This window comes from Bos indicus, chromosome 16 (assembly GCF_029378745.1).
Source record: "Bos indicus isolate NIAB-ARS_2022 breed Sahiwal x Tharparkar chromosome 16, NIAB-ARS_B.indTharparkar_mat_pri_1.0, whole genome shotgun sequence".
Classification (NCBI taxonomy): Eukaryota; Metazoa; Chordata; class Mammalia; order Artiodactyla; family Bovidae; genus Bos; species Bos indicus.
In genome coordinates, this window is record NC_091775.1 from 35,443,067 (window position 1) to 35,468,482 (window position 25,416).

Consider the following 25,416-nt stretch of genomic DNA (forward strand, 5'->3'; position numbering starts at 1 on the left):
ATAGATATATAGAGAAATATGCTCACCACATTAACACTTACGGAATTTGGGGGATATTTTCAAACTTTATTCTTTTCCTTTTTTGGACAATGTTCTTTATAAACATGAGTGTGTACCATTTACAAAAAAATATATGTAAGCAACTTTTTAAATGAACTTTGATGCTTCACAGTAAGCCTTTGGAATGTTTTATGGTGGACATTGACCAGGTCATTTTCCAAATCTCTTGGCGGTCAAGTCCCTGTTACTTTTTGAGCCTTTAGTGAGGTAGAGTTCTGTGGTCTCATCAGAGGTTCTCTGAATGTCAGAAGAGATGGCAGAACCTTCACTCTCATTTCATAAGAACTACTAAAAGTACTGGAAACAGTTGTAAAATGCGAAAATATAAATAACAAAGCATAAAATATTTTGCAAGTTATTTATCTGCAATTCTTTGTAAGAAATAAGTCTCATCAGAAATAATAGTCTTTCTAAGACTTTCATATTAAGATATTATGGGAGCTTCCCTGGTGGTCTAGTGGTTAAGAATCTTCCTGCCAGTGCAGGGCACATGGGTTCGATCCCTGGTCCAGGAATATCCCACATGCCATGGAGCAACTAAGCCCATGCACCACAACTACTGAAGCCCCCGCAGCCTAGAGCCTGTGCTCCACAACAAGAAAAGCCACAGCAGTGAGATGCCTTGCATCGCTACTAGAGTACCAGCACCCCACCCCACTCACTGCACTGGAGAGAGTCCATGTGCAGCAACGTAGACCCAGCACAGCCAAAATGGAAATAAGTAAATAAACAGATAAATAAATCTTTAAAAATGCCATGTAATTGATGCTTCAGCTTTAGCAGAGGGTTGCTAAAAACGCATTGCCAAGTACAAGTAAGTGTAAGCTCCCTTGGGCCCTGAGGAGAAGTTGGGTCTCTTTGTTCCCCTGCCTTGGATAGCCATCCATGTCTCTCAGAAAATGATGTATGCCTGACTGTTTTTTTCTCAATTACTTCTTATTGCTGTTACTTTCACAAGTGTCAAAGCAGTACACTCTTACGCATTCTGCTGCTGCTGCTAAGTCGTTTCAGTCGTGTCCGACTCTGTGCGACCCCAGAGACAGCAGCACACCAGGCTCCCCTGTCCCTGGGGTTCTCCAGGCAAGAACACTGGAGTGGGTTGCCAGTTCCTTCTCCAATGTGTGAAAGTGAAGTTGCTCAGTCATGTCCAACCCCTAGCGACCCCATGGACTGCAGCTTACCAGGCTCCTACATCCGTGGGATTTTCCAGGCAAGAGTACTGGAGTGGGGTGCCATTGCCTTCTCCTAAAGTCAGGAAATAGACAACAATGGTTTTTTATCTCAAGGGAAGACAGAAGAGAGCTGATCACTAAATCTAAAGGTAGCCTGATGTAGACCTGAGGAAACTAAATAAGAAACAGTAAATCCAATTAATTTCTTTTCTAATTACAAAAGAAAGAGATGGTAATTGAAGATTTATAGCATGCTGAAAATAAAGAAATAAAAGATAATTCACGGGTAATACCTGTTGGTTTTAAATGTGATTTTAGCCTTTTTTTCCTTATATAAATATACACACTCACTTGTATGCATATATACTTCACACACATATAGTTTTTATTATATTATTATCTGCTTAATGCTCATCTAAGGTCTGACAAAGGTCCATATAATCAAAGTTATGGTTTTTCCAGAAATCATGTATGGATGTGAGAGCTGGACCATAAAGAAGGCTGAGCATCAAAGAACTGATGCTTTTGAACTGTGTTGTTGGAGAAAATTCTTGAGACTCCCTCGGACTGCAAGGAGATCAAAACAGTTAATCCTAAAGGAAATCAATCTTGAATCTTCATTGGAAGGACCGATGCTGAAGCTGAATCTCCAGTACTTTGGCCACCTGATGGGAAGAGCTGACTCATTGGAAAAGACCCTGATGCTGGGAAAGATTGAGGGCAGGAGGAGAAGGGGACGACAGAGGATGAGATGATTGGGTGGCATCACCGACTCAATGGACGTGAGTTTGAGCAAACTTCAGGAGATGGTGAGGGACAGGGAAGCCTGATGTGCTGAAGTCCGTGGTGTCACAAAGAGCTGGACACGATTGAGTGACTGAACAATAACAACGTTTACCTCCCCAGCAGACTGTGAGCACCCATGGGTAGGAACTGTGTCTCCCATCAAAATCTTGATCTTTAGAAGAGTTCATGGCACATTAATAATTGTTAAGAAAACAAAAAATATTATTTTATTTATAGGTATCAGTAAACACACACTTATGAATATTATTCATCAGTGTACTGTTTGGTCTTGAATTTTTTACTTAATTTATTGTAGCCATCATTCCGTGCCAATATATTTAACTCTCTGTCATCTTTTTAGGGGACATGGATGTTATTTCCAATTTTCCTGCAAAATTATTTAATAATACTGACTAAGCATTTTTGTACATTCAAGTTGAAGCAATTGCCATCCCATTTCTTTTGCTATTTCACTTGTACAACATCAAGAGGGTAAGTGACCTAATTTTAAGAGTGTTGAGTAAAGTAATGATCAAAGAAGTGAGAGGAAGTTATGGTTTTCAGAAAGGTATGGTGTTCTTTGCTTAGTTTGTGGGTTGAAAAGAGAGCTGGAAGTAAAGGAAGAGAAGCATGGGGATGAGTCCAGCGAGGAAATGTCTCAGCTCCCTTGGAGCTAAGATCTCTGTGATTCTAAAATATGAGAGTTAGATAAAGGCCTCCCAATTCACCTTTGCTCTTCATATGGTCCAGCTGGCCCTTATAATTGGTCAAATATATAAACTCTGAAAAATGGTGTATAGTCTGTGCTTGCAGATTTATTAAACAATCAGCCTCAGGTAAATAATCCTCACTCTTTAATCATTTTATTGATACATCAAGCACAAGCACTGATGTGGAACCATCAGTGGAACCACACTCCACCCAGGACATTCAGGTGTCATTTCTACCCATCCATTCAGCACAACAGAATTGGCTGGACTCAATTCTTGGGACCAGTGAACCCCTTTCAAGCTTCTAGATGCTTGGTACAATCAAGCTTCATTTTTATCCTCTAAGGTGACTCAAAAGCACACTGTTGCCTGAAGATGGATGAATAAAAATGTTACTTTTAGAAGATAAAAATCCTTTTTTAAGAGCTCCTTTCAAGTAATCAGGACTTGCCTAGTTACTCTCAAATTGGACTGTATCCTGAATTGCTTTTGCTAGCCAATATCTGAAAACAGCCCCCGTTTAACTCCTATTCCTAAGTGTTTGGTCTTCCCAGACAGTGCTAGTGGTAAATGCCTGCCAGTGCAGGAGACTCCAGAGATGCGGGTTTGATCCCTGGGTCAGGAAGATACCCAGAGAAGGGCATGACAACCCACTCCAGTATTCTTGCCTAGAGAATCCCATGGACAGAGGAGTCTGTGGGCTACAGTCCATGAGGTTGCAAAGAGTTGGACACGACTGGGCACACGTCAAGAGAAGGGCCAGCATCAGTTATAAATAAGAACAACACACCAGCCACCTTTCATGGTGAGACTAGTGTTGGCATATACTCTTCTCCCTCTACTCTCTATTCGAAAGATACTCTTAATCCTACCAGTGCCCAAACAACCATAAATATTGCCACACCTTCCTGACTGGATTATTCCAGTAGACCATGCACATCTAGTGCATCCAGAGGAGAATTTGGGTGCTTTTAAAAAAAAGTTCCAAAGACTCTATAATCAAGGGTACCTAAGGGTGCTCCAGAATTCTTGTAATCCCGCTCATTATTCTGTAAGCAGTGGACTAAATCATAACTTAAACTCCCCTAAAAAGTAAAAAATATAAAACAAAAGATGAGAAGGGGAGAAACAAGTGGAATTTCTTTATTTTTATTGGAGTATAATTGCTTTGTAATATTGTGTTAGTTTCTGCTGCACAGCAGTGTGACTCAGCCATATGTATATGTATATCCTCTCCCTCCCACTCCAGCCCCATCCACCCCTCCAAGTCATCACAGGGCTCTGAGCTGAGCTCCCTGTGCCGTACGGCAGCTTCCTGTTAGCTATCTATTAGTAGTTTACACAGGGCCATATAAAAGTTTTTTTTCTTTTTCTTTTTTTTTTTATTGAAGTATAGTTGATGGAGAGTATTATATAAGTTACAGGTTTACAATGTTATGAGTCACAAATTTTAAAGGTTATAGTCCATTTATTTGTGGACTACAGTCCATGGGCCCACAAAAAGTTATATACAACTGAGTGACTCAGGATTCACACAAACACTCCATTTATAGTTATAAAATATTGACTATTCCCCACATTGTAAAATATATTCTTGTGGCTTATTTTATACCTAACAGTTTGTACGTCTTAATCCTCTATCCTTATATTGCCCCTCCCCATCCCCCACTGTAACCTAGTTTGTTCTCTGTATCCGTGAATATGCTTCTTTTTTGTTATATTCACTAGTTTGTTATTCCCTCTATGATTCCACATAGAGGGAACATACCTCAACATAACAAAGGCCATATATGACAGCCCTGCAGCTAACATCATACTCACAGTTGAAAAGCTGAAAGCATTTCTGCTAAGATCAGGAACAAGACAAGTGTGTCTACCCTCACCACTATTATTCAACATATTCTTGGAAGTCCTAGCCACAGCAATCAGAGAAGAAAAAGAAATAAAGGAACTCAGTTTGGAAAAGAATATTTAAAACTATCACTGTTTGCAGATGACATGATACTACTCACAGAATTCTAAAGACAGGACCAAAAATCTGCTAGAACTCATCAACAAATTTGGTAAAGTTGCAGGATACAAAATTGAACTAAATTATAGGGCACACAGCTGGTGGAATTACATATTTAATTGTTGGAAAATGACTTAACATCTTGTTTGAGGCAAGCCTAGAACTGATCTCCAGACTTAAGAGTGTGTGTCTTATGCTCTACTGGTCACTTGATAGGCACTATGGAGGGGCATGTGTGGGGCCTGTGAATATAACACTATATCCACCAGGTGGCGATAGTGGAAAGGAACCCGCTGCCAATGCAGGAGACAAAAGAGATGTGGGATCCCTGGGTTGGGAAGACCCCTTGGAGAAGGGCAGGCAACCCACTCCAGTATTCTTGCCTGGAGAATCCCATGGGCAAAGGACCCTGGTGGGCTACAGTCCACAGGGTTGCAAAGAGTCAGAGAAGACTGAAACAACTTAGCACACGGCTTGCATGTTAATTAATTAGATTTACCCGTGTGTATAATCTGTGCTGTCACTGATCTTCCTCTGTGCTGTGTGCTTAGTCGCTCAGTTGTGTCTGACTCTTTGTGACCCCATGGACTGTAGCCCACCAGGATCCTCTGTCCATGGGGATTCTCCAGGCAAGAATACTGGAGTGGGTTGTCATGCCCTTCTCCAGGGGATCTTCCCAACCCGGGGATCAAACCCAGGTCTCCCACATTACAGGTGGATTCTTTACTGTCTGAGCAACCAGAGAAGCCCCAACTAATTGTGCTCACTGTAAATGCAGAATTTTGAATAATAAGGATCTTAGAGATAGTCTAGTACCTGTACTCCATGAGTGACTGAATGAGTGAGTGAAAGTCGTTCATTCATGTCGAACTCTTTGCAACCCTATGGACTATACAGTCCATGGAATACTCCAGGCCAGAATACTGGAATAGGTAGCCTTTTCCTTCTCCAGGGACACTTCATGAGGATACTTAAATCCCAGAAGGTCAAATGACTAGTCTAAGGTTGCATATAGCCTTCTAGCCATGGGGTTCAGTTTTTGGACTCCTCGGTTAGTATCTTAATACAGCATTATCTCTTGCTTTGTCTAATCCCAATCATGTGTTTTCCAGTAGTTTAGCCTTGTAACTGAATTTTGTTCTTTTAAATTCCTGGACAGATTCTTAGAAAATTTCTTAACATCACAATTAAGTATATAATAGAAATCATGTGGTCGTTAGTAAAATGTGGTGCGAACTCTTCATGATCCAAACTATAAGAAATGCTTTCTTCAAAATTATGGCAATGACAAGATACATTGCTAACGAGGACCAAAAAGAAATGGAACCTGAAGAAGTGTGTGTGAAGTGCGTTAGTCACTCAGTCATGTCCGACTCTTTGCAACCCCATGGACTGTAGCCCACCAGGCCTCTCTGTCAATGGGATTTCCCAGGCAAGAATACTGGAGTGGTTCGCCATTCCCTTCTCCAGGGGATCTTCCCAATCCAGGAATCGAACCCGAGTCTCCTGCCTTGCAGGCAGATTCTTTACTACCTGAGCTACCAGGGAGACCCAATGGTACCTGCACCCAAATCCCCAAACCTTCAAGGTGGACATGTTCTAAAACTTGGGTCAGTTCAGTTCAGTCTGTCAGTCGTGTCCCACTCTTTGCGACCCCATGAGCTGCAGCACGCCAGGCTACCTTGTCCATCACCAATTCCCAGAGCTTGCTCTAACTTATGTCCATTGAGTCGGTGATGCCATCCAACCATCTCATCCTCTGTTGTCCCCTTCTCCTCCTGCCTTCAATCTTTCCCAGCATCAGGGTCTTTTCCAATGAGTCAGCTCTTCGCATCAGGTGGCCAAAGTATTGGAATTTCAGCTTCAACATCAGACCTTCCAATGAACACCCAGGACTGATATCCCCCAAGGTGGACTGGTTGGATCTCCTTGCAGTCCAGTAAACATTAAATCTCTTTATAATTAACTTGCATTTCTAGGCTGATTGTCTTCAGTGTTACTTTATTAACTTTTTTTTTTTTTAATATAAAAAGCCTTTTCTGTCTTTGCATTTGACCTGTTGTCTTTAATAATTAACATGGTTTGATTGTAAAAATATTTTTTATAACACAAGAAGGGGAATCCTTAAATAGAAAGATCAGAAGAACAATTACATATTAAAACAGTTGCTCATGGAGATCTTGATAGGAAATGACCTTACCAGTTAAACATTTATGACCAACAGTGTGGGCTCTGGAGGCAATGAGATGGAAATTGCAATTCATCATTTAACAGGGCAAAAAGGATGACATGATTGTAAGCGTTTCAAAGCAGGAAGAGTTGTATTTGACTGATTAGAGGATGGAAAATAAGCCCTAAGAAAGAAATTTTGAACTAAATGGAATTACTTTACTTAGAGAATGGAAGAGCCTGGGGCAATTTAATGTATTTGAGTGTATGATGGACTTAGAGCAGTAGCTGGTGCTTAACAAGTTTTCATTTCTCCTGTGAACACATAAAGAGTAGATGGGATTTTTAAACTGCACTGGGATTTGGGTAAGATACAAAGATACTTTTCTGACAAGGAAAGCCATTAGATACTCTAACTGGTTTTGAAAGTTGTCAGTGACATTTATTAAAGTTCGCTGTGCACAGATCATTGCATTTATTAATGGAGGGTTTTTGTTGTTGTTTGTTTGTTTTGGGTTTTTCTTCTCTACTATTTCTTAAAAATAGGTCATAGCCCCAGCTTTCTGGGTTGGCTTCCATGAGGTTCTTACCTTAAGGTGCAGAGTAGTGGTAGATGATTTCTCTGAGTAATTTCAGTCTTCTGCTTCCCATGTGAAGGGTTGTTATTGTTGTTTGGGCTCTAAGTTGTATCTGACATTTTTGTGACCCTCATGGACTGTAGCCCTCCAGGCTCCTCTGTCTATGGGGTTTTCCAGGCAAGAACACTGGAGTGAGTTACCATGCCCTCCTTCAGGGGATCTTCCCAACCCAGGGATCGAACCCATGTCTCCTATTTGGCAGGAGGATTCTTTACCACTGAGCTATGAAAAGATCAAAAAACAAACCAGTCAGTTCTCATTACGTGGCAGTTACAGCCTAAAAAGTCACCGTAACACTAATCAGTGAATACTAATCAGTTACTTCTAGAGGAAGTGCAGCAGTAGATTCCAAACCTCTGGTCACACCGTTTTCTTCAGTCAGTATATAACCTTGATCTATCTGTGTTTCTATTTAAAGACACTTTATTTAATATATATTGTTGACTCTTTAACATTGAACTCTAAGCCACTGACACTATAACCCTTGCCTGAACCAAGCTTTTCTAACACATGTGTTTTCTCTGTAAGTCACATCACAACCTTTTTGCACTTAGGAACACCAGAAAGCACTTCAGTGCTTTGCTTGGGTGCATTTTAAGGAGAAATCCCCAGAAAAAAGAAAAGCACAAAAAAAGCGAAAAACACGTGACAGGGAGTAGACCACGAAGTGGACAAGTCTTTATAGTATGGAAGCAGAAACAAGAAGATGCTCAGTTGGGAAAATGTGTGTTGAGTGAGTTAAGGTTTCCACCAGTCTGTGGTTTACCATGAAGGCAAGAATTGATTTTAGTGTTCCAAATACATTTTCACAAGTAGGCAAACTTGCAAATACAGACTCTATGAATATCGGGGACCAACTGTATATTCTGACTTTTTCATAAAACAGTGGTCTTCATTTAAATTTAATATAAAAATGAGTTTAATCTAAAAAGTTTCCTATTATGCAGCTGTTTGGAAAGTTCAAGTGAAGTCTGAGTAGAATATACGTAACATAAATGTTTATCAGATACATATGTTTTAGAATGTCAGCCGTGTGCTGAAATCTCCCACGTTTCTCTCCCCATCCCTGGCTTCTGCCACTTTAAGACTCATATATCCTGTGGCCTCCTTATCATTTCTACTTGGAGGTCTCATAGACATATCAAACCTGCTATATCTAAAATCAGTGTCTTGGACATCTCAGGTGGCCCAGTGGTTAAAAATCTGCCTGCCGATGCAGGAGACACGGGTTTGATCCCTGGTCTGGGGAGATTCCATGAGCTGAGGGGCAACTAAGCCCGTATTCTAGGGCCTGCCAGCCGCAATTACTAAGCCTGTGTGCTGTAACTACTGAAGCCCATACTCTCTAGAGCTTATGCCCCGCAGCGAGAGAAGCCACCACAATGAAAAGCTCACACTTTTCACTGCAATGAAGAGTAGCCTCCACTCACCACATCTAGAGAAAGCCAGTGCACAGTGCTGAAGACCCAGTGCAGCTGGTAAATAAATCAGTAGTGTCTTCCCTGCTTCTCTTTCCTGAGCTCTGCTCTTCCCACAGCCTTCTCATTTCAGTAAACAGCAACTTTGTCTTTTCAGTAACTCTCAGGACTCAGGCTAGAACTCTCAAGAGTCCTCCTTGGCACTTCTCTTTCTTTTCATTCTCCACATCCAGTTCATCAGCAGCTTCTGACAGCTCCACATTCATAAGGCATCCAGAATCCAACCACCATCCACCATTTCCACTGCTCCACCCTGGTCTCTGCCAGCATCACCTTTTGCCTGGACTAGATTCGTGTTTCCAACCTTGCCACCTGAAATTTCTCAGCACAGTAGTCAGAATAATCATTCTGAGATGTGTGTCTAGCATGTCACTCCAGACTCACTGGTGACTTTCCATCTCACTCAGAGTAAAAGCCAAATATTTGACCAAGGGCTACAGGAGTCTGCATAATCTGGCTCTCTTCTTCATCCTGTGACCTCATATCCTATCACTCCCTTGCTTAATGTGCAGCAGCCATGGTGACCTCCTTGCTGATCCTCAGTTGTTATCACCACACACCCATCCCAGGACCTTTGCACGTACTCTTCCTGCTGTCTGATCAGTTCCTCTGATAGCCACATGATCTTCTCTTGAGGTCACTCCTGAAATGTCATCACACAAAGGAAGTCTTTCTCTTCCCCATCACAACATGGCTACCCTGTCCTCTTACCCTGCTTTATTTTTTTAAAATAATACATCTGATGTAATGCATACTTATTAGACGTTGATTTTATTTTTTGACATGAGCCCTTCTACTATGCTTTCTTGGAGTAAGGACATTAGTTTATTCACTACTAAACTAATTTATTCCAAAAATGAGTAAGTGAAAGAATAAATATAGAATAATATCCTTAAAATATTAACTGGAAAATGCAAGGTGCAGGCAATATATTTAGATTGTTCTATTTGTGCATTTCTTTTCTTTCTTTTATTTGTGTAAAAAGAGGGAGAAACACAAACACATATATACCTCTATCCTAGGATTAAAGATGAGGACGCAGAAAAGTCTGGTAAGAATGGTTCCTTCAGAGAAAGAGAACTCTATCAGGAGTGAGGAGGAGACACCTACTTTTCACGTTATGTGTATCCTCAGTCATGTCCAATTCTTTGTGACTTCCTGGATTGTAACCCACTAGGCTCCTCTGTCAATGGGATTTTTCAGACAAGGAGACTGGAGTGGGTTGCCATTTCCTTCTGCAGGGGATCTTCTTGACCCAGGAATCAAACCCAAGTCTCCTGTATCTCCTACATTGGCAGATGGATTCTTTACCACTGCCCCGCCTGGGAAGCCACTTTTCGCTCTATCTTGTATGTTTAATACAATCTGCAAGTAACATCTTCTCCCAAAGCAAACCGACTAAAAAACTAAAAAAGTTTAAAATTTTAAAAAGAAAATTTTACTTAAAAGCCCTCTATTAAGCCCAAGCCGTATTTGGGGAAAAGAATCCAAAATTCAGGGAACTAATATGTGTTGCTCCATTTCTATGGAACAAGGATACTCACATTGTTCCTTTTTGCCTTTCTCTTTGCTGTTTTGTGTATTTTTGATAGCTTCTCTTTATTAGAAGAAAAAAGGACTGACATTTTTGGGTCATTTTGCTCCTTACCATCTGCCACAGAAACTTTGACATGGGGATGAGATGGGCACAGAGTCAAACTGGCAGCATTTAGAGTGTGATTTCTTTTTTTTAATCTGAAAAATTCCAAGGCTGTTATCTATCTTGTTTTAAGAGGCCACATTTTCCTGTTGAAATCTGCCTTTTGTCTCTTTGGCTTTTCCCCACTGTGGTTGTTCCCTTATGGTTTTTCATTTGGCTTTCCTGTACACAAATCTAATTGGAAAAAAATGGACAGAAATGCCCAGGAAGGTGGCCTTCAGCAGCCCTGTCCTTTGCTGTGGCTGGCTGTGGTGCCTACTCAGGGGACCCCACCTGAAACACTCCATGTCCTCTAGGCTTTATGCCAGGATGAGTTTTCTTAGGCTCAACTTGGAAAAAAGGGGAGAATTTCATTTGCTCCTGTGTGGTTGTACTTACACCTGCTTGTCTTGTTGGAAAAAGATCTTAGAGGTCTATCCATGGTCTTAAGCTTTGGCTTTGGATGACAGATTCTTAAGATATAGCTCCACTTCTGAGCGCTGAGCAGGGCACAAGCCACACAGAGGCATGGGTGCTGGCTCCTCCTTTATTAGCATATGGTCACTTAAACTTAACGAGGGATCCTCTCAATTGGCAGCTTCCTTTCAACCTTGTCTTATAATAAGCTAATTTTGTGCTTTAATTTCCAGGAGGGATCAGTAGCTTAGATCTAATGTTTATTTTTGGCAATATCGGTATTTCTCACCAGTGTTATTCCCTTTACTTCCTCCTGCCTTGCCCTGAGGTCACTGAAGTCTTTGGGTTTGTATATAGGGTGGATGAACTGAGAACATGTGATACACACACAAATATTATGGTATAAGTTTGCTACCATAGCTCCCCATAGTTTATTACTCCATAATAAGTGATGCTCAGTAAATGTTTATCAGTAGTATAATTACAGCATGGTGAATTTATTACTTTCACTGTTCCGTGAATCCCTGCTTTCCACTTCTGTATGCTCCCTTCATGTTGCTGGTGACATGGGATCATTTCATTTTAGCTCATGGCAAGCATAGCAGGTGGGCTTCTCAGGTGGCTCAGTAGTAAAGAATCTGCCTGCCAATGCAGGAAACGTGGGTTCGATCCCTGGGTCAGAAGGATCCCCTGGAGGGAGAAATGGCAACCAACCCCAGTATTTTTGTCTGGAAAATCCAATGGGCAGAGGAGCCTGGTGGGCTATAGTCCATAGGGTCACAGAGAGTCAGACATGACTGAGCATAGCAGGTGGTTTCTCAGATTTGCTTGTAGGATTCCTGTGATCGTCTGTGACTTCCTTCTAAGGATCAGATGTGAGCCTAAGCAGCAGCTGGTGCAGACAATCTCTCTGTGCCTCTGACTTGAAACTCCTCTGACTTTATGATCTTTTAACACAGTTATGATTCCATGGTCTGATTTCTATTGGATTCCTAGTGCTATTGAAACCAGGCACAGCTAAAAAGGTAAAGGTTATCTCCAGAATAAACAGATGCTTGACTGTTCAGATATATGTGACTTGCATTTCTATTACCCTTGACAAAGTTAAATCCATCTGTTAGGTTACAGCCAGTGTTGATCAATATTGTTGTTCTTCTGGTGTTTGTTGTCTCTTAAAGTAGCTAAAACAAAGGAAGATGTGTAAATAAATCATAAATAATAAATAGAGCAAGATCATGACTTGCTATGAGCAGAGTCCACATGCACCACACAGCTTATTGTTTGAGATCAAGGAAGAGTGAAATATGAAGACCTTGGGTGGAAGTAGGTGATATGGATGAAAGATTTAAGTACCATGTGGAAATGACTTGCTGCTTATCTTAATTGCCTAGAAAAGTTCATCCAAGGGGGTCTCTCTTTTTCTTGTAGCCAAGTGATCATGGCTACACTAACTTTTAATAAATGTCTGTGCTCATCACTGTCTATGGGATGATTCAGACTTGTTTTATGTAGCAACTTTTAAATCAAAGCCGCATTTCTTGGAGTCATGTAGAATGACTTAGGGCTTAGAGGTGAGGCTTCTAGTCAGTTTAAGGGCACCACAGGGAAGGAAGGGCCAGAGGAGATGTGGGATCCAAGCACAAGATCTACCATGAGGCAGAACACAGGATGAGAAAGGAGCACAGATACCTAGCTTCAGAGACACACCATGGAGCTGCTTGTGGGGCAGACAGGAGGGTACAGTGCTCATGGGTCCAGCCGCTTCCATGTCCATCTAGATCCAGCTGTTGATTAGAGCACAATGATGGGGAACCCAGCAGCAAACTCAGGACAAGATAGACACATGCCTATGAGTGACTGTTAGCACCAGGCTTTGGGTCCTGGGCAGTTTAGGATGGGGACTCAGTTGTAGCAAGAGACAGAGTCTACACAGAGAAACCACCCAGCACCAGGAGTAGGAAATAAGTGGGGTTGTCTGGCAAGTGCACAGATGATTTTTGGTCATTTCTAGGTCTTATGGACTGAATGTTTGTGTCCTCTCCAAATTCATATTGGACTTCCCTGGTGGCTTAGTGGTAAAGAATCTACCTGCTAATGTAGGAGACCCAGGTTTGATCACAGGGTTGGAAAGATCCCCTGAAGAAGGAAATGGCAGACCACTCCAGGATTCTTACCTGAAAAAATCCCATGGACAGAGGCGCCTGGAAGTTTGCAGTCCATGGGGTCACAAAGAGTTGGACATGACTGAGCACATACACATACACTCCAGAGACTCAGGAAGCCAGTGAGCACTACATAATGTCTAGCAGCTGGGCCTGAACCATACCTGATGCTTCACATGGTCAAGCTGGGGAGTGGAGAACAGCAGTGTCTTTGTGTGTTGAGGGTGGTAGGGAAGTTGGGGTGGGAGGATAAATTGATTACAAATAATACTTAAAAATGAACTGTTTGACACAGTTCTGTGTGACCTCCATGCCGTGCTCCATCACATGGAAAGAAATGCTCCACAGGTGGGGATGCAAGTCCCTAGGCAGCAGGGACTTCCCTGGTGATCCAAGGCAAGTTAAGACTTGATCTTGCAATGCAGGGGACATGGGTTTGATCCCTGGTCAGAGAACTAAGATCCCACCTGCCTCAGGGTAACTAAGCCCGAGGTTTGCAACTACTGAGACCAAGTTCCACGACTAGATTGCCTGCATGCCGCAATGAAAGATCCTTTGTGCCTCTCTAAGACCTAACACAGCCAAAATAAATCATAAAAAAAAAAATGTTCCAAGCAGCAGCATGGCCATAGAAGGTGCCAGGCCAACTCCACACCTCTCCACACAGCTCCAGTGCTGGCCTACACACCCCGGCAACCCCATCCCCAGCTTTCTTGAGACTTTCATGTTGATTCTCAGTTCTCATGGGAATTAGACACTGTCACTGATGACGTTGATCCTCTTTGCATATAAATGTAAAGGCAGTGTGGTGTTGCAGCAAAAAAACAGTCTCAGAAGTTAGATTTCTGGGTTCAAGGACCAGGTCCACCATTTCCCAGCTGTTCCACTTTGACCAAGTTATTCAATCTCTATGCCCCAATTTTTTTCCTCATATCAAGTAGGATAGTATTACTCTGCTGCTGCTACACTGCTTCAGTCATGTCTGACTCTGTGCGACCCTATAGACAGCAGCCCACCAGGCTTCTCCATCCCTGGGATTCTCCAGGCAAGAACACTGGAGTGGGTTGCCATTGCCTTCTCCAATGCATGCATGCGTACTAAGTCACTTCAGTCATGTCCGACTCTGTGCAACCCTATGGACAGCAGCCCACCAGGCTCCTCTGTCCACAGGATTCTCTAGGCAAGAATAATGAAGTGGGTTGCCATTTCCTTCTCCAAGTATACTCTATAACACTATTATATAGTTTTTGAGAGGAGTTAATGTGTCAATCACTTAGAATTTATATGAATACCATTCATTAAATTTCAATGACTATAAGTCACTTTATTTAGTGATCATGTATTTCTTAGTTTCTTTAAAAAAATGATTTCTCAATTTTTATTAGAAAACTTACATTCATATCATAAATATTTTCACTCATTATTGCATCTATAAATTTATTTGGTTAGTGGAAGAGTATGGCCAATGAACATTTTAATCCATAAATTCATATTTCTGCTTTTACTCTATGACCAAGTCCTCATGGTGATTTAAACATGTAGAAGTGGTGGTTAGTCTTGAATATAGAAAGGGAGCAATGGTTTAGATGCTATTGGGAATGTACTCATGATAATTAGAAATGGTAATCAGTAAGAAAACCCGTGAAAATATGTCATACAGTTTTCTGAGGTTGTTTCTGATATCTAGAGACATGTTGATCAATGGATGAAGAATATTTCCATTCTTGTTTACAGTTGCTGCAGTTAAACTTAAGCAACTTGTTTGCTTTTCTTTGGGTTAAATGATTTCAGGAAAGCTTGTGATCTTACTCCTGAGTTATATGCAACATTTTCTGCCAAACTGAAATTAAACTGCTTTTAGCAGACATAAATGTTCGATTGGCACCAGAGGAGATTCAATTTTTCTTTTTTGTTTTAATATTAATGTGACATCTTATTTCTCACCGGATGACTTTTTTGTGGTCATTCACCTTTGAACTGTAGCTTGCTGTTCACAGAGCCATGGCATCATAAGGCTTGAAGGGACTGTGAAATGCCGTCCAGCCTGGCAGGACCATATCCATCTTCAGAGGAAGGTGGCTGCCTCTGCCTGAGTGAGAACCTTTGCTAGAATCCTCGATATCCATCACGTAAGAGTATGACTGCCACCCTGACTAAACTGGCAGTTCTGTCATTTTCAGCATACTGAAACATTCTGCACTGTTTGTAGCAGCATATTTTTATCATCGTAACTTCTTCTTTGTTCCTTTTCCTCCCTACTTCCTCTAAAGCTAGCACAGTTAAAATTAGTACAGTTAAAGGTTTATTCCACAAAGTTTCCCCAGTTTAGAACTAAAATATGAGATTATAAAGTACTGGGAAAATAAGGAGTAGGGACCTTTAGGTTATGGGAGCAGCATGCGTGCACACATTTTAAGTTGCTTCAGTCATGTCTGACTCTGAGACCCCATGGACCGTAGCCCACCAGGCTGTGGGAGCAGCTGCTTAGGTTAAATATGACTTTTAATGAACAGACAACCTGCAGCTGACAGCTGAAATAATCGAGGCTATGTGGTATGCTTCCGAATTTTAAAGATAATCTGACATTTTGCACAGATAGATTTGCCTGATTAACTATTTTAAGGAGTTTCTAAACTAGGCAGGGGTTCCCTGGTGGCTAAGTGGTAAAGAATCCACCTGCCAATGTAAGAAACACAGGTTTGATCTCTGGGTTGGGAAGATCCTCTGGAGTAAGAAATGGTACTCCACTCCAGTATTCTTTCCTGGAAAATTCCATGGTCAGAGTAGCCTGGTGGACTATAGTCTATGGGGTTGCAAAGAATAAGACGTGACTGAGTAGACAGCAACTAAAACTAAGGCAGGAATTTCCATTCCTTTTTCTAACCACCGTAACTCTATACCTAGTGAAATACTTTTTGTTTTAGAATAAATATTGGAAGAGTAGTTGAGCTACTTTTCTAGCCAGAGAGTAAACATGTCCTCATATAGAACAAAACTGTGATACTCTGCAATTGGTTTATAAGCCAAGGCAAAATAGAAAGTGGTTTTGGCTTTCATTTCTGTCATATCCCAGATTTCAGCAAAGTGCATTTTCATTTTTTTTAAATGCTTACTGTATCAAAGAGTCTAAAATAGTTGTTTCTTGGAGAAGGTTTTTGTAGCATCCTACTTTTCTCTAACAGTCTGCTGGAATTCAGTATGTCTGCTTAAAGTGGAGACAATAAACTGATAAAAAAAAATCACAGAAAGACATTTGAAAGTCTGTGAAATTTTTTTTTAGGATAAAACTTCTACCATTTTAGCTCTAGAGAAGTTTATATGGATTTAGGTCTGATTTTAGTCTTATTGTAATTATTTTCCTCCCTGGTCATCTCATCTTTAAACACACATTTTTGTTATTTAGACTAAAGAAAAACGATTAATATTTAGCAAGAACATTGAAGAATGTCTGCTAATCAGAATCTGCTCATTAAAATGAGGAAAAGAATGGGGGAAAAGGACAACTGTCCGTTTCTGTTTTGGAGACGCAGAGTCTCTGCTGTCTGTTGATTCTAGTAGGTGAGATGAAACAGATTTGTCAACTAATCATCAGTCTGCTTGGAGTGGTGCAGACTGGTCTAGGAATAAATATGTTAAAAAGGAAAGCAATTAAATTTCCATGTGGGATGATAGACTTTTGGCTTTGTAAAATTTCCAGGAGTGGAATATCTGCTGGGTTCCAAAGTATTAAGATGAAGTAGAAAGCCTTTCATGTTCCCATCTGCCATCATTGTGCTTTTCACTTTGGAGATGACTGTGGCTCAGATCATGAGCTCCTTATTGCAAAATTCAGGCTAAAATCAAAGAAAGTAAGAAAACCACTAGGCCATTCAGGTATGACCTAATAAAATATATTATGATTATACAGTGGAGGTGATAAATAGATTCAAGGGACTAGATCTGGTAAGCAGAGTGCCTGAAGAACTATGGATGGAAGTTCATGGCTTTGTACAGAAGGCGGAGACCAAAACCATCCCAAAGAAAAAGAAATGCAGAAGGCAAAGTGGTTGTCTGAGGAGGCTTTACAAATAGCTGAAGAAAGGAGAGAAGTGAAAGGCCAAGGATAAAGGGAAAGATACACCCAACTGAATGCAGAGTTCCAGAGAATAACAGAGAGAGATAAGAAGGCTCTCTTAAATGAACAATGCAAAGAAACAGAGGAAAACAGTAGAATGAGAAAGACTAGAGATCTCTTAAAGAAAATTGGAGATATCAAGGGAACATTTCATGCAAGGATAGTCACAATAAAGGACAGAAATGGTAAGGACCTAACAGAAGCAGAAAAGATTAAGAAAAGGTGGCAAGAATACACAGAAGAACTATACAAAAGAGTTCTTAATGGCCACACACACTATGGTGTGATCACTCACCGAGACCCAGACATCCTGGAGTGTGAAGTCAAGTGGGCCTTAGGAAGCATCACTACCAACAAAGCTAGTGAAGGTGAAGAAATTCCAGCTGAGTTATTTAAACTGCTAAAAGATGACTCTGTGAAAGTGCTGCACTCAATATATCAGCAAATTTGGAAAACTCAACAGTGGTCACAGGACTGGTCACAATCCCAAAGAAGGGCAATGCCAAAGAATGTTTAAACTACTGTGCAGCTGTGCTCATTTCACATACTAGCAAGGTTATACTGAAAGCCCTTCAAGCTAGGCTTCAACCGTATGTGAACCAAGAACTTCCAGATGTACAAGCTGGATTTAGGAAAGGTAGAGGAACCAGAGATCAAATTGGCAACATCTGTTGGATCATAGAAAAAGCAAGGGGATTCCAAAAAACATCTGCTTCATTGACTATGCTAAAGGCCTTTGACTGTGTGAATCACAACAAACTGTGGAAAATTCTTAAAGAGATGAGAATACCAGACCACCTTACCTGCCTCCTGAGAAACCTGTATGCATGTCAGGAAGCAACAGTTAGAACCAGACATGGAACAATGGATTGATTCAACATTAGGAAAGGAGTATGACAAGGTTGTATATTATCACCCTGCTTATTTTAACTTATATGCAGAGTGAAGTGAAGTGAAGTTGCTCAGTTGTGTCCAACTCTGCAACGCCATGGACTGTAGCCTACCAGGCTCCTCTGTCCATGGGATTTTCCAGGCAAGAGTACTGGAGTGGATTGCCATTTCCTTCTCCAGGGGATCTTCCTGACCCAGGGATTGAACCCAGGTCTCCTGCATTGTAGACAGACGCTTTACCGTCTGAGCCACGGATGAATCACAAGTTGGAATCAAGATTGCTGGGAAATATCAAAAGCCTTAGATATGCAAATGATACCACTATAATGGCAGAAAGTGAAAAACTAAAGAGCCTTTTGATGAAGGTGAAAGAGGCGAGTGAAAAAGCTGGCTTGAAACTCAACATTCAAAAACTAAGATCATGGCAATCAGTCCCATCACTTTATGGCAAACAGATGGGGAAATAATGCAGTGACAGACTTTATTTTCTTGGACTCCAGAATCACTGTGGATGGTGACTGCAGCCATGAAATTACAAGATGCTTGCTTCTTGGAAGAAAAGCTTTGAGAAGCCTAGACAGCATATTAAAAAGCAGAGACATCACTTTGTTGACAGATGTTTGTATCATCAAAGCAGTGGTTTTTCCAGTAGTCAACTATGGATGTGAGAGTTGGACCATAAAGAAAGCTGAGCACTGAAAAACTGATGCTTTTGAACTGTGGTGCTAGAGGAGACTCTTCAGAGTCCCTTGTACTGCAAGGAGATCAAGCCAGTCTATCCTAAATGAAATCAATCATGAATATTCATTGTAAAGACTGTTGCTGAAGCTGAAGCTCCAGTACTTTGGTTACCCAATGTGAAGAGCCGACTCATTGGAAAAGACCCTGATGCCTGGAAAAATTGAGGGTAAGAGGAGAAGAAGGTGGGAAAGGATGAGATGGTTGTATGGCATCACTGACTCAATGGACATGAATTTGAGCAAACTCTGGGAGATAGTGGAGAACAGAGGAGCCTGGCATGCTGCCGTCTGTGGGATCAGATTGAGACACGATCTAGATACTGAACAACAACAGCAGCAGTGGTTACCATGGTATTAAAGTACTTATTTAATCACAGCAGAATGAACTTTGTCAGGATTTCCATGCTTGTAATACATATGACACATGATAGTTGGGATAGCTTAGAAGACAGATGCTTCCCACTGGTGAAAGGATGAAGAAGATACCAAAGTGACAGTATTAGACAGTATTATTTGGTAACGTTAATAATTTTGTAAATGGTAAATGTATTAATGTTGACGATATCCACTGGAGTTAGGGGCTTCCCTTGTGCCTCAGCTGGTAAAGAATCCACCTGCAATGAAGGATACCTGGGTTCCATCCCTGGGTTGGGAAGATCCCCTGGAGAAGGGAAAGTGTACCCACTCCAGTATTCTGGCCCGGAGAATTCCGTGGACTATACAGTCCATGGGGTTGCAGAGTCGGACACGACTGAGCAACTTTCAGTTTTCAGTGGGGTTAGACCCTACACATTTTCTGTAGTATCCTTGACACTTTTGATACCCCAAATGGATGCCTTAGTGTACTGGATAATAATTCCAGTTTCCGATAGGTGTTTACATACAATGTGTTGTTGATATAATCACCTGGCAAAATGGATAAAGTGTTGATTCTCACTTTAGAGATGATGAAACTGAGGACCAAATGGTCTAAATGACTTGTCCAGGTTCCCCAGTGAGTGTCAAGTATCTGAGTGTAAAGTGTTGTAGGGTACATCTGGTCACTCAGGTATTTTATTATACTATCCCGTCCTTCCTTCCTGCCCTTCAATACCACATCACTTTCATCTCTTATACCCATCTCCCCTTCAAGCTCATCACAGGCTCTTCTCCTCTAGAACATGTTTTTTATCTCTGGTTTTTCTGATACATTTGCGTTTACTGTCTGCCATACACAGCCACACCTTGTTTTTCTACTTTCTTAGTTCTGATTTGTTGTTGATGTATATTTTAGCCTTTCACAGATGCTCTTGGTTACTAACTGTTTTGAAATATGCTTTATTTGCCTTTCTAGATTGTCACTTCATTGTGGACAGAAGCTTCAGCTTTTACTTCTTTTGACCACAGTGCTTAGTACAGAAAGGCAGAAACTGGAGTAATTTTTATACTTACATTGTCTATAGCCAACATTATTCCCCCCCAAACGGTATTTCAGCCCTGTTCTATGGATGCCAGGTATCCAACTGTTGTCTGTCATTGCAGAAAGGTTTCCAAGAATGTAAGGTAATTTTCAGAAAAATTCAACTTCAGTTTCCCTAAATAAATTACACTGTTACCTAGGCCAATGGGGGCTTCCCTGGAGCTCAGTTGGTAAAGAATCTGCCTGCAACACAGGAGACCTGGGTTTGATCCCTGGGTCAGGAAGATCCCTTGGAGAAGGAAATGGCAACTCACTCCAGTATTCTTGCCCAGAGAATTCCATGGACAGAGGAGCCTGGCAGGTTGCAGTCCATGGGGTTGCAAGGGTCAGACACGACTTAGTGACTAAAACCACCAAACCACCTAGAGCAATACTGAGGTTGCTATTAAAGACAACTATATATTGTTTATTTGTGTTGTACAGTATATATAACGTACACAATATAATATTGTATATTCAGATATTTCTATTTGGTTACTCCCTGTGAAAATCCTGCATTACTAGTTAATTTACCTTATAATAATTTGTAGTGCTTATCCATATTTATAAAGATCTTTTTTTTAAGTTTTGTCTAGTCATGAGCTGTGTTTTCTCTTCTCTGTCCCAGGAAGATGAACCTGGGCATGCACCCGCCAAGCACTTCTTGCCATGAATTTGGCAGTTTGCTTTGTAGCAGATGTTTTCTTTCTGTGTGTGCTCTTTCTCTCCTGTCTTCTTCCCCATGGAAAATATGTTGGGAGCAGAATGTGTATATTTAGTGCTTTCCATTTATCTGGAACAAGACTAGTGCCTTGCATGCAAACTAAGTGCCTCTAACAAAAAAGGGGGCAGGCTCCCTAAGAATACTTAGGAAACTGACTGAGAAATGAGGACCTTCTCGAACCAGCCTGAATCAGAATAAGGGTTGAGGATCTGTGGATGGTGAATCTTTTGAATCAGTCACTTTGCTTCCCCTCTCTTCAGTTGAATTTTATTGCACTTTTAAAGATAGAATAGGATATGCCTACTTCAGGAAAATGTTGGAACCCCCCAAATCCATACTGTTTAAGCCTTCACTGAAGAAAATATTTGCATTTCATCAGGATTCTTCATTTTCTCAGAAGATGTCTCTTGCTTTTCTTTAAAGCTTGGACCTTTTACTACATTCTGAATACATTTATATTTATTAAAAGCAGCATCAACAAAATTATGTACAAACAACCTTTGAGAAATCTTGCAATTGAATGACACTAAATCCTCCAGATCATTGCCTTCTAGAAGCTTCCCCCAGAGCTTACAGAAGTCCTCCCAACTTATACTCACACAGTATGCCAGGAACTGCGCGGTTGTTCATGTTTCCTCACTCCCTGCCTTGTGGCCGCTTACATTCTATGGTCAGGCCTGGCCACATGACTTGGTCGACAAATGGAACCTCAGTGGTATGTGTCATAGAAGCATTCGTTGTTACTACCAAGTTCCAATCAGCCTCCAGTGCTCCTGTGTTGTTTGCTATGAAAAGCCTTATCTGGACATATAAAAGCGTATGTTCTTTCAGCCTGGACCCCAGAATCAGAAGATCCTTGTAGCTGATCCACACCCAACCTGCAGCCTGACACACCTGTTATGGTTTTTTAATTCAATTAATTTTTAGGACATGCCTTGGCTCTGGTATTACAGTAAAGAGCAAAAACATATGGTCTTTATGTACACACTGCTATATTTAAAATGGATAACCAACAAGGACCTACTGTATCACACATGGAACAGTGTTATGTGGCAGCCTGAATGGAGGAGGGTAGTTTGGGGGAGAATTGATACATGTATATGTACGGCTGAGTTCATGTGCTGTCCGCTTGAAACTAACATAACATTGTTAATCAACTATACTCCAATAAAAAATTAAAAGTTAAAAAAAAATTCAAATCTTTGGAGAGAATGACTATGTTTTTCTTCATCTTTGCTGAATGTTCAATCTAAAGGTGATGCTCAGTTTTTTTAATAGTACAACACTTATATTCTCTGCATAGTACTCAGTGCTAACATTGTTTATTGTTTGCTTAAAATTAACATTGTTTGTTTCTTGTTTATTTATTTGCTTCCTTTATTTACTTTCTCTTTGCTTCAAGGGAAATACAAACTCTGTGAAAGGAAAAAAAAATATGGTTATTCTCACATTCAGCTTAAAATTAAGTCATTTAAAATATTTTTTAATACTGAAATAACCATGAATAAATTATAGGATCAAAATTAACATGCATTTTTAAAGTGTTAGAATGCTAAGAATTTTCACAATTTATAATGGTCCACATCAGATAAACCACTGAGATACATACTATGATGATCACTTCACATGGAAACGCTTATTGGAAGATGTAGATAAGAGATGAGGCCCCAGAAAGCAGAAGTAAAAAATAGGAAAACTTGAGAATTCAAATGTATTGATACGTACTTGTCAATCCTTCCAATGTTGAGTAGTTATATTCACATAAGAGAAGAAATTATCAAAGGAGTTAAGGTTTCCATCCAGTTGCATCATAAAAGTAAGTGCAGAAGTAAACTTTAGGGGAGTTAGGATATATATGCTTAAAGATATTTTTAATATCTAACAAAGTTTAGTAATAACATAGGAGTAGAAAGTTGCATAACATTAGAATTATACAACTGGTTGTGGCATCTGGGGCTGAAGAAGACTTGACCATAGGCGAGAACCCCAGGAGGTGTATGTAACATGTGGACTGCAGTCTCAATGCATGTTTGGATCCTGACTCTAGTGCTTAGTAATTGCAAGAAGTTGGTCAAGTAACTTAATCTCACTCAGTGTCAGTTTTCTCATCCATATGATGTGTCCACTCATAAAGGTTTTGTGGATATTGATGCACATAACCCATTTGAAATTATGCTTGGCTCATTGCAAGTGATCAGTATACTATTTACAACTATTGTAGAAGTGCTAGAAGATCTTTCTGCAGCAGGAGTCCTAGATTTAATAAAGTTTAGTGAAGAGTTTTGTAAGGGTCCTTGAAAGTCTTCTTTCTGATTTGGGGCTCCCTGAGCAAATGACACATTTTAATGATATTTTGTTTTGTTGTGAGAACTTTCAAAGCTGATGAAGCCTGCTGCTGCTGCTGCTAAGTCGCTTCAGTCATGTCCGACTCTGTGCGACCCATAGACGGCAGCCCACCAGGCTCCCCTGTCCCTGGGATTCTCCAGGCAAGAACACTGGGGTGGATTGCCATTTCCTTCTCCAATGCATGAAAGTGAAAAGTGAAAGGGAAGTCGCTCAGTTGTGTCCGACTCTTCACGACCCCATGGACTGCAGCCTACCAGGCTCCTCCGCCCTTGGGATTTTCCAGGCAAGAGTACTGGAGTGGGGTGCCATTGTCTTCTCCGGATGAAGCCTATAAACCTTGAATAAAAATCTGGCTGATTTAATTTATTTCTGATACAGTGGTATGAGGGCTTCCCTGGTAGCTCAGCTGGTAAAGAATCTACCTGCAATGCAGGAGACCCCAGTTTGATTCCTGGGTCAGGAAGATCTCCTGGAGAAAGGATAGGCTACCCACTCCAGTATTCTTGGGCTTCCCTGGTAGCATAGCTGGTAAAGAATCTGCCTGCAATGTGGGAGAGCTGGATTCTATCCCTGGGTTGGGACGATCCCGTGGAGGAGGGCATGGCAACCCACTCCAATATTCTTGCCTGGAGTGGTCGCAAGAAGTTGGACAAGACTGAGTGACTAAGCACAACACAGCACAGTGATATGAACTGAGGCACCAGTGCTGCACTTGAAATGTAGGAGTGTGGTTAGCTTTTCACTTTATCTTTTTAAAGGGATGATGACATATTTTGTATCTGGGCAGCCTGAGCTCTGTACTTCTGACTGCTTGTAATAAAATTCAGGACCCCACTCAACTTGCATCTGAAATGGATTGTTCCTTAGACAGCTTGAGACCACATCTCATGCACCTTATCGTTTCCATGACTTTTGTGTCCTCCAGGTCCTTCTCCAGAGCATGAGGAAAGTCCCATGGGCTCTGAGAATATCATAGCCACCCATGTCTCTAGGACACAGGAGCCAAACCCTGCCTGGAGGCATGAGGTTCTAATTAATCTCTTTGGTTACAGACCATTCATTCCCTTTTTCGTCCTTATATCTCAGGACCATAGGTGGTGGCCTTAAAGCTTACTTAAGTGTTACCTCTGCTGTTACCACATCTTTGTATGAAGTCTCACCCATTGAAAGGAAGGTGGACCCACATCAAGGAAACTAAACCCACATCAAGGACATCTAGCTAGAAAACTAAAATACTGGTTCTTAGATAATGTATGTTGTTTAGGCACTAAGTTGTATCTGACTCTTTTGAAACCCCATGGACTGTAGCCCGCCAGGCTCCTCTGTCCATGGGATTTTCCAGGCAAGACTACTGGAGCCGGTTGCCATTTCCTCCCCTAGGGGATCTTCCTGACAAGGGATCAACCTGTATCTCCTGCATTGGCAGGCGGATTCTTTACCACTGAGCCACCAGGGAAGCCCTAGATAATATCTAGATCACAGTGAATCTTTTTTCTTAGAGACAATTCCAGCTTGGTTCTGGTATTGCCATATGACTCTGGGATCAGAAACACCTCCTTGGATCCTCAGTCAAGAGCATGTGGCCATAGCCTCAGATACAGCACAGGTTTTGACGGATAAAGGAGACTACAGGGTGTGATGTGGGGTAACTGTTCAAAGAGCACCACCTTCAGTTGTCAATGACCAATAAGGACCTCACAATTCTCAGTTAACACATCACATAATATATCAGCAGCATTTGAATTTGATATAGTAGATGACCCCCTCCTCCCAAAAGCACTTTCTTTGCTGAGTTATCAAGATACCTCACCCTCCTAGCTTTTCTGTGGTCTCCTTTGCTGACTCATCTCATATTGGTGACAGCTAAATACCAAAGTACCCC

General features: G+C 41.1%; 1 protein-coding gene across 4 annotated transcripts in view; it reads left to right on the top strand.

Moving 5' to 3' along the window:
* The window catches only part of PLD5 (phospholipase D family member 5), a 424,183-nt gene that overhangs the window by 118,070 nt on the left and 280,697 nt on the right, over positions 1 to 25,416 (top strand). The window lies entirely within an intron of this gene.